Consider the following 10,411-nt stretch of genomic DNA (forward strand, 5'->3'; position numbering starts at 1 on the left):
GACATTAAATGGTGCCTGTGGCATTAACAGATCTATGCCTGCATTTACAAATAAACTCTTTCCTGTGGACCCTTCCCTGTGAAAGTGGATCTTGTGAACCTATTTAGATATTTCATTTTCATCACCTGGGCTATGACATATTACTTCTACCTCTCCAACTGCAACAGGAGGGGACAGGATCTCATTTGTGTATATAATTTGTTTTGTTGCTAAGTATGTTATGTAAGTTAAGTCTTACAGTTTGAGGCCAGAAATCATGAATGCATCAACTCACATCATCAAACAAGGGGAAAAAAATAAAATCCTGGGAATATAAACCTTCTTCAAATAGTATCTTTCACCCGACTTTATTTTTTGCCTTCTTCACTGTCTCACCTTCCCTTATCTTCTTCAGAAGGGCTTGGGAGGACAAAATTCATCACACCTTCTGGCAATAGAAAAGTGAAACTGGCAAGTGGGTGACCTTCAGCTCCAGCAAATACCATCACTCTCCTTGAGTCAATGAAAATTCAGCCTTACACTGATAAGTATTTTCCTGTGTTTAAGCATTTAACATTTACTTTCACCCTGGTGGCTTCTTTCTGAAAGCAACAAAAAAGTAGGTGAAGGGAGGAGTCAGAAGGTGAGGTACTGAGCTCTCCTTAGGAGCACCATTTTTACCTTCCCTCTGGCCTCTCCAGCCCCCTCCAAGTTTTCTTGTAGAACATGAACTGTTTAACTGTTAAACAGCAGCTGTTCTTTCTGTAGTGGGGATCTGAGCTCTTGAATGAACAATAGGTATGATGTCTTGGGGAGTGATGGACACCAGTTTGCAGTAGTGAAAGAGCTGGGAGCTTTTCCAAGGATGACTGTATCATTTAATTGAACAATTCTGTATTTCATCTGCTGCTTGCATCAAATGTGTTCAATCTGAAAATCTTGTCAAATGTTGTCCCAGGTTCATGCTGTCAAGTAATGTGAAAGAATTTCCTAGCATATGAGGTATTACTGAATTACTTACAAAGGAAGGCTAAAGAGCTAAGAACATTGACTGTGGAAGAAAATGAGTGAGGTGCATTGGCCAGGATGGTGTCAGTTGCAGTTCTAAAAAGTGATGTTGGAATTAAAAAATGAGAACTGCTCAACAGAGTATCTTCCTCTTCCTGTGGCTTATTTCAATCAAGTGATGGTATCAGACATGGTGACAGGAAATGGAGCAATTATAGAAAGACTTCAAGGAACAGCTTATCAGAATTGAAGGTTAAACTTTCATAAGCAGAAGGATCATTCTTGTTCTTTGAAGCTTGTCACTGTTCTATACATCATGAGTAACTTAACCAGAAATACCAGCTGGGAGCCAGGCAGTCCTCTAACCTCAGCTCTCATCCTGGTAAAAGAGAATGTTCCTCACAAGTTGTAGAGCTTAAATTAACAGGGATAGCTTCTCATTCTCTTCTAAAACATAAATTAATACTGTTGGGCCTGTTTTACAGTGTGGCAGCTGTATCCTCCTTACCCTTAATTCCAAATTATTATGTCAGTTCTTTGTGCTTCAGCTATCAATCATCAGTTAGTATTTGTGGTGCACACTGAATGGAAAAGTGTGTAGCCTTAACTGCAGTTAAGGTTAGCAGTGCAACTGCCAAGAACTTCAAAACTTTTTTGTCCTCATGTTGGTTCTAAATAGTTTAACTTATTAATACACTATTTTTTATGCTTTGCTCCTTACATTTTGAATGGCAATCAGCATTGCTAGCAACAGCAGGCAGTTTAGCTTTCTTTTGCAACTGTATTGCAGTATGCAGTAGCATGATGTTTGTAAAGAAGCCTCTTTATCTGAACCACTTTCAACCTTTTTAAGGAATCAAACATGAAATCCCTTGCTAAATCTACATGTGCTCTTTTGAGCAACCTTGTTGACTTGATAATGCAATACTTGCTCATGTCTTTCCAGCTAATAAGGCAAAAACCTCCCAGTAGAGTTCCTCACACTCCCATGAGGAAGGAGTTTTCTCCATTTTGTATGCAGGGAGTCTGTGGCATGGAGATGCCTGTGATTTACCCAGGTCACATAATGGCTGAGTTGGAATACAGGCTGGTTCTGTGTTCATGTGTAGTGTATTCATTTGCCTTAGCTCTTGCTGCTTAACATCCTCTTGCTCAGGCTGTTGACTCTTGGCAGTTGCCATCGTTTCCTGCCATGCAGAATCACTCTATTGAGCAGCAGCAGATGATGGCAACAGGATCACAGTGGGATTAGCATGATGTTCTCATGTTGTTGGAGGCAGTGTCAACTGTAATGCATTTGGGTGTAAACCAGGAAAAGCATAAATATTCTTTTAGTTTATTCTAGTGTAGAGAGATCATCTTAGGAGCTAGTTGTGTTTGACTGGGATTTATGAGCCTATTCCTCCTACTCAAATGATAGCCTTTTTTTTCTTGGTATTGTTTGAGAGGTTTTAATGCTTTGCAGTATGGAAATTCAACTCTGTGGAGGCAGACCGGACCATAAAATAATTGTCTGGGCTCTCTGAAGAGTTATGCAACTGGGCAGCTGCATCACATCTGGAAGTTGCTTGGATCTTTCTTCCCTCTCCCCCAACTTTTCCATGTCATAAAGCCAGCAACTTTCATTCAGTCCAGCACTGTTTAGGATCCATTGATGAAACAGAATGGCTCCCTGCACTATTGCTGACTGAAATCAAGAGACTCATGATCGTGATGGGAAGCATGTGCATTAAGAGCTCATTCACAGTTTACATGAGTGATCGGGTGCAGTCTCTTCAGATGCTGAGTGTTGAAGATCATGCCATATTTGAGCACTAAATAATGCTTTTCCTAGACTTGTATGACATTTGGGGTCTGGCTTCTGACCTTGTAAACGTAACTATGTAATTTGCTATCATGTTAACTCAGTAGTTTGATTTTTGGTCACATGTTGAAATCTGAAATTTTGGTTTTGATATGATGTGTGCATCATGACACAGTGTGCATGAATTTTCTGGTGTATTTTCTGAAAGGAAACAAATATGGGCACAACACCCTAAAATTTGTCAGAAGCTTTTTAGCTATGAATTTTGATTCCTACTAATTTGTAGGCCGAAGCCAGCACATCTAACCATTGAACCCCCTGCAGCTTCACACTGCTAATGTAGCTGTGAAAGTAGGGAGCATTTATACATACTGTCTTGCTGTAGGTGAAGGTTAGTGGAAGTTACGTCTTAATTTTATGCCCATGTTAAAATACAGATAATCTTCTTTTTATAGAAAAGAGTTTATGCTCTTGTGTTTTCTTGATGGAAACATCCATTCAGAAGTCAGGATTCATGAAGTGGAGAAGCACTCGTCCCATTGCCTCTGAAGGCTCCACTCCCCTCTCCTGCTCCTTCCCTTCTGAATGCCCTTAGAACAGAGGCTTCCTCATGTTCTGGGCTGGGCTGAGCTAAATGGGACTGAATTGTGCTAAACTGGGCCTAATTGGGCTCAGCATGTTTGGGCTGGGCTGGGCTCTAAAGTGGGCTGAACTGGGTAAATTGGGCTGGGTTAAGCTGGACTAGGCTAAACTTGGCTGGACTAGGCTAAACTTGGCTGGACTAGGCTAAACTTGGCTGGACTAGGCTAAACTTGGCTGGACTAGGCTAAACTTGGCTGGACTAGGCTAAACTTGGCTGGACTAGGCTAAACTTGGCTAGGCTAAACTTGGCTGGACTAGGCTAAACTTGGCTGGACTAGGCTAAACTTGGCTGGACTAGGCTAAACTTGGCTGGACTAGGCTAAACTTGGCTGGACTGAGCTGGCCTAAAGTGTGCCACATTGGGCTATGAAGGGCTAAAGTGGGCTGAAGTCTACTGGGCTGGGCTGTGTTGGGATAAACTGTGCTGGACTGGGCTAAATTGGGCTTAACAGTGATAAAGTGGTCTGAACAGATGTGACTTGGGTTAAACTAGGCTGAAGTGGGCTAAAGTGTGCTGGGCTGAACAGGGCTAAGGTGTGGTGGACTGTTCTGAATTGGGCTAAACCCTGCTGAACTGTGCTAAATGGGTCTGGACAGGTCTGAATTGGGGTGAACTAGGGTGAACTGGTCTGGACAGGGCTGAATTGGGCTACAGTGGGCTGGGCTGGGCTAAACTGAAATGAACTGTGCTGAAGTTGGCTGCGCTGGGCTAAAGAGGGCTAAATGGGCTGTGATGAGCTGGAATGGGCTGGACAGAGCTAAAGGGGGCTGGGCTGAACTGGGGTGCAGTGTCTGAAGTGAGATAAACTGGGCTGGACTGGAGTATACTGGGCTAAACTGGTCCGAACTGTGCTGTGTTGGGCTATATTGGTCTGAACTGGGCTAAACTGGATGGAACTGTGCTAAACCTGCCTGAACTGGGCTAAACTGGTCTGAACTGAGGGAAGCCAGAATGAACTGGGTTGGAGTGGTCTGAGCTGGGCTAAACTGGTTTGGGGTAGGCTAAATAGGTCTGAACTGTGCTAAACCGGATTTTCCCAGATGGCAGGAGAATATTCTCTGAAACTCCGATTTGCCAGAATAGAATTCCCTTGTTCAGCAATTCCAAAATTAAAGAGCCCCCCCCATCATCCAAAGCCTGAATTCCATTAAATACAAGATCCTCTCCCAGGAATGCTCCTGCGATGGGTCTGGGAGCTGCGAAGAGGAGCGCCCGGCTCTGCTGGATGCTGGTACACAGCAGCCAGGGCATGGGCTCCTCTCGCCGTTGGAGACCGGGACGCTGAGCGGCCGCGGGGAACACGAGTGCCTCCGGCGGGAGGGATGGGAAGGGGGACACGGTCACCGCTGCCTTCCGGGACAGCAGCCCGGCCGCGACTCCCTCCCTCCCGCTGCCGGGCTGCCCCAGACCCCCTCGGTGCCCCGGTTCCTCGGTTCTCCCCCGTGCGGAGCCGAGCCGTACAGTGCGGTAAAAATTCTGTCCCTGCCCATGGCAGGGGGCTTGAAAGTGCATGATCTTAAGGTTCTTTCCAACCCTGAGTATTCTGGTATTCTGTGATTCTATGGTTCTAATAGAGGGGAATGGGGGTTGAGGGGGTAATAGGGCGCAATGGGGGGGGGGGGGGGGTTAACTGACGTTAACAGGGGGTTAGGGAGGGGAGTTTGGTAGGCAGTGGCTGGTAATAGGGGGGTAATGGGAGGCATCAGTTCGTCCCGGACCCCCTCGGAGCCGCTCGCTCCTCTGCGGGCGGCTCCATCTCCTTCGGGCGCCTTGGGCTCCGCTGGGCACCCTTCGGGATGCTCCGCCTTCTTCCGGCTGCGCTCGGATCCCTTCGGTCGGCTCCGCCCCCTTTGGGCGACTTCGGCTCCTCTCGGCTCCCTTCGGGCAAAAGCCGATGTTCCCTCACTTTTGTCTCAGAAAGTACTGGGAAGGAGGGAATTGACTGGAAAGAGTACTTCAAGGCTGCCAGAAGTGCTGAAGATTGTCGGAAGAAGTAAAGGACCCTCAGCGCCCCCCACCACGTTTTTGTATGCCTGTGGGGAAACGTTCTAGAAGAATGATGTAAGTATCCTCATGAATATGCATGTCTGTACGTAATGAATATGTATGTTTAGTGACTATATAAGGATGGCTTGTTTAGCAATTCGGAGACACAGGTTAGGAGGAGCTGTCTCCCGTGTCTCGTGGCGCTGCAATAAAGAATAGCTGCTTGAAACTTTGAAACCGTTGTTGGCGAGTTTGTTCCTCCAATTTTCTCTGAGTCACTGTAGACCCCGTATCTCCCCAAATCCCCCCATAGACCCCCACAGACCCTATTATGCGTCTCCAGGCCCCCAAATCCCCCCATATCCCACCCATAGACCTCATAGAATCCCATTTAGGAACTCCAGGCATCTATATCCCCACATAGACACCCTATCTTCCCCCATATCCCCCCACGGAATGCCAAGTAGGCACTCCTGTCCCCCATATCCCCCCATATTTCCCCCTAGAACCCCTTGTAATGGACTCCAGACCCCCCTATCCTCCCATATTCCCCCATAGCCCCCCCAATGGTACTCCAGACCCCCAAATCCTGCTACAGAATCCCATGTAGGGCAATGGGGGGGGGGAGCTTAGGGGGGAGCAGGGGGTAATGGGAGCCAATGGGGAGGTAACGGAGTTAATAGATGGTAATGGGGGGTAATGGGGGGAGGAAGCCGCTTCTCTCCAACGCCATCGGAGCCTCTCGGGCTCCTTCGGGAGGCTTCGGCTCCCCGGGCTCCCTTCGGTCGGCTCCGCCCCTTTGCGCGGCTTCGGCTCCGCTCGGCTCCCTTCGTGACAGCAGCTCCTCCCCGCCGGGACTCACCCCCTCCCGCTGCCGGCCTGCCTCAGACCCCCTCGGTGCCCCGGTTCCTCGGCTCTCCCCCGAGCCGAACCGAGCCGTTCTGTGCCGAGCCGTGACCAGTTATAGGGGGTAATGGGAGGAAATGGAGGGTAATAGAGGGGCAACGGGAGGTGGCGGCTCCCCTGGGACCCCCTCGGGTGCCTCAGAGCGGCTCCGATCCCTTCGGGTGGCTTCGGCTCCGCTCGGTTCCCTTCGGGTGGCTCTGCCCCCTTCGGGTGGTTTCAGCTCCGCCCTGGTTCCCTTCGGGTGGCTCCGTGCCCTTTGGGCGGCTTCGGCTCGCGTCGGCTCCATTCCGGCAAAAGCCGGTATTCCCTCACTTGCCTTAGAAAGTGTCGGGAAAGAGGGAAGTGCATCACTTTTACAGCATAAAGCGGTGGGAAGGGGGGGCGAGGGCGGCGCCATCTTCTGCTCTTCCTCTTCCTCCCTCCCTGCAGGTCTGGCGCTTCCAGCCTCGCACCGCCCGCAGCCCTAGGGCGGCCGTGGAAGAGGCGAAGAGGGAGGTGCGGGAGAAGGAGACGTGAGGGGAGGCGGCGGGAGGCGCCTCAGTGGGAGTACTTCATGGCCCGCGCCATCGGGAGTGCGGCTCTGCGCCGCCATGTTGGGAGTGGGAGACACGGGGCGGCCATATCGGTGGGGTGCCGTTGGCGCCACTGGGTAGGCGCCATCTTGAGTACGGCACGTGGCGGCAGCCATATTGGTAAGGCGCAATCTTGAGGTACGGCACCTGGGGCGGCCATGTTGGTGAGGCGCCATTGTGTACCCGCCATTCCTCCATTTGAGCCCGGCCCCTTCCTCCTGCCGGCTCATGCCCTCACCCATCATGGAGGCCGCGTTGCCGTGGTAACGGCCGCACCTCGCCAGAGCCGCTGCCATTTTTCGTCCCAAGATGGCGCTGGCGAGCGTGATGCGGGCGGAGGCTCCGCTCCCGTCCCCATCCCTCCTCCCGGGGCTCGCAGCGTCTCGGGACCCGGCCGGGCACCTCCCCCGGCATCGCCGCCCCCTCCTCCGGGAGCTGCCGCCGCTGCTGCCCGGGCCCGGCATCCAGCTCCTGCACGGCACCACCCCCCTGGCTTTCGACGTACGGACATTGTGGGGGGGCTGCGACCCATGGAGAGCACATAGAAACTCCATAGGGACACACTGGGGAGGGGGGTAGGGACATAGAGACACGTAGAGATACATTGGGGGGTGCTGGGACCCATGGGGAGCATACAGAAACTCCATACGGACACACTGGGGAGGGGGATATGGACATAGAGACACACAGAGATACACTGGGGGGGGGGGGGGGGGCTGGGACCCATAGAGACCCTATAGAAACTCTATAGGGACACAGTTGGGGGGGCTATGCATGTAGAGGCACATAGGGACTCAGAGACGCTGGGGGTGCTGGGACCCATAGAGACCCCATAGAAACTCCATAGTGAGACAAGGGGGCACAAAATCACCAAATGAAGTACATAAACCTTTCAAATCAGTTTTAAGTAATGTTAAGTTTGAAGCCTTTGTAAGAGTAGCAATGGAAAATGACTGAGGTGCACGATTCACAGAGGAAAAGTATAGAGTACAGCTAGAGAACATCCAGAGAGTCCTTGTATAAACCATTGTAGTCAACGTAGTTTTAGGCCCTTATGACCTTAGTACAAAATGAGTGTACGAATGTCCTGGGTTCAGCAGTAGCAGCCATGTTTCTCCTTTGTGGTAGCTGGTGCAGTGCTGTGTTTTGACTTCCAGCCTGGGAACAATACTGGTGAAACCGATGTTTTCGGTTGTTCCTTAGTGATGTTTACCCTGATCAAGGACTTTGTGAGGCTCATGCTCTGCCAGGGAGGAGGGGAAGCTGTGAGGAAGCAGAGACAGGACACCTGACCCAGGGTAGCCAAGGAGGTATGCCATACCAGAGCACATCATGCCCGGGGTGGGGGGTAACTGGGAGTTAGCCGGAAGGGCTGGGAGACTGCAGGGTTGGAGGAGGTATCGGTCGGTGCTTGGTGGGGCTGGGGGGGGGGCGAGTTACAGGTCGGCTGGTGCTGAGGTGTTGTATTCTCTTCCCTTGTTATTTCCTTTATCATTATTATCATTGGTGGTAGCAGTAGTGATTTGTGTTATACCTTAGTTACTAAACTGTTCTTATCTCAACCCGTGGGAGTTGCATTCTTTTTGATTCTCCTCTCCGTCCCTCCGGGAGTAGGGGGAGGGAAAGAAGGGGGGAAGTGAGTGAACGAGTTACCTGACTGGGTTTAAACCATGACAAAGAAAAAGAGGATAGAAAGACAGGAGGTAAGGATAAGGAGTATCTGGGAATGGCAGGTGTCCAGGATGGGCTGCAGTTAAACTAACTGGTGAGCAGAAGGACAGGATGATTGCTGTGTCTGTGGTGTTAAGTAACCAATTAAGCCGGTATAAATGGCTACTGTGTGTGCTTCCAGGCCTGCTAGAAGTGCTGAAGATTGTCGGAAGAAGTAAAGGACCCTCAGCACCCCCCACCACGTTTTTGTATGCCTGTGGGGAAATGTTCTAGAAGAATGATGTAAGTATCCTCATGAATATGCATGTCTGTACGTAATGAATATGTATGCTTAGTGACTATATAAGGATGGCTTGTTTAGCAATTCGGAGACACAGGTTAGGAGGAGCTGTCTCCCGTGTCTCCTGGCACTGCAATAAAGAATAGCTGCTTGAAACTTGAAACCTTTGTTGGCGAATTTGTTCGAGTTTTCTCTGAATCACCGTAGACCCCCGTATCTCCCCTAATCCCCCCCCCATAGACCCTGAAAGACCCCATTATGGGTCTGCAACCCCCCAAATCCCCCCATATCCCCACCATTGACCTCACAGAATCCCATTTAGGGACTCCAGATATCCATATCCCCACATAGACAGCCCGTATCCCCCCCCAGAATGCCATGTAGGCACTCCTGTCCCCCATATTCCCCCACAGCCCCCCCAGTAGGACTCCAGACCACCAAATTCCCCTCATATTCCCCCACAGACCCCCCTAATGGGACTCCAGACCCCCAAATCTCCCCATAGAACCCCATGAAGGGTCTCTAGACAACTATAGGCCCCCATGTAGGGAATCCAGACACCCATGTCCCCCTTAATCCCCCCCTAGACATACCGTATCTCCCCACAGACCCCCATAAAGGGTCTCCAAACCACCACAGAACCCAATGTAGTGACTCCAGATCGCTATATATACCCTTATCCCCCCACAGACCCCCATGTAGGGACTCCAGACCCCCAAATCCCCCCCCTAGACCACCATAATGTGATTCCAGACCCCCATAGACCCCATGGAATCCCACAAAGGGTCTCCAGACCCCTATAGACCCCCATGTAGGGTCTCCAGACCCCTATAGACCCCCATGTAGGGTCTCCAGACCGCCAGATGCTCCCATATTCCCCCATAGACCCCCAAATTCCCCTCATATTCCCCCACAGACCCCATAATGGGACTCCAGATCCCTAAATCCCCCCATATTCCCCCACAGAACCCCATGAAGGGTCTCTAGACCACTACAGGCCCCCATGTAGGGACTCCCGATGCCCATGTCCCCCTTAATCCCCCCCAGACACACCATATCACCCCACAGACCCCCATAAAGGGTCTCCAAACCACCACAGAACCCCAGGTAGTGACTTCAAACTGCCATATACCCCCTAGTCCCCCCATAGACCCCCATGTAGGGACTCCAGACCCCCAAATCTCCCCTATAGACCACCATAATGTGACTCCAGACCCCCATAGACAACCCATATTCCCCCATGGAGGAGCTCCAGACCCCTATAGACCTCCATGTAGGGTCTTCAGACACCCAAATCCCCCATATCCTCCCATATTTCCCCAAAGAACCCCATGGAGCAACTCCTGACCCCCGAATTCCCCCCATATCCTCCCACATTCCCCCATAGAACCCCATCTTGGGTCTCTAGACCACTGTAGGCCCCCATGTAGGGACTCCAGATGCTCATGTCCCTCTTAATCACCCCATAGACACATCATATCACCCCACAAACCCCCATAAAGAGTATCTAAACCACCACAGAACCCCATGTAGCAACTCCAGACAGCCATATGCCCCCTAAT

The 10,411-nt window shown here is 50.7% G+C and overlaps 1 long non-coding RNA gene across 1 annotated transcript; it reads left to right on the top strand.

Annotated features, from left to right (window-relative positions):
- The first annotated feature begins 7,200 nt into the window (after window positions 1-7,200).
- Window positions 7,201-9,012, top strand: LOC134161529 (uncharacterized). The gene is made up of 2 exons (XR_009964012.1): window positions 7,201-7,399; window positions 8,632-9,012. It is a non-coding gene; the product is annotated as an uncharacterized LOC134161529 (long non-coding RNA).
- Window positions 9,013-10,411: the final 1,399 nt, after the last annotated feature.

The sequence above is a fragment of the Pezoporus occidentalis genome, unplaced genomic scaffold, assembly GCF_034315485.1.
Source record: "Pezoporus occidentalis ecotype Australia unplaced genomic scaffold, CSIRO_AGI_Poc_V1 ctg176, whole genome shotgun sequence".
NCBI classification, from domain to species: domain Eukaryota; kingdom Metazoa; phylum Chordata; class Aves; order Psittaciformes; family Psittacidae; genus Pezoporus; species Pezoporus occidentalis.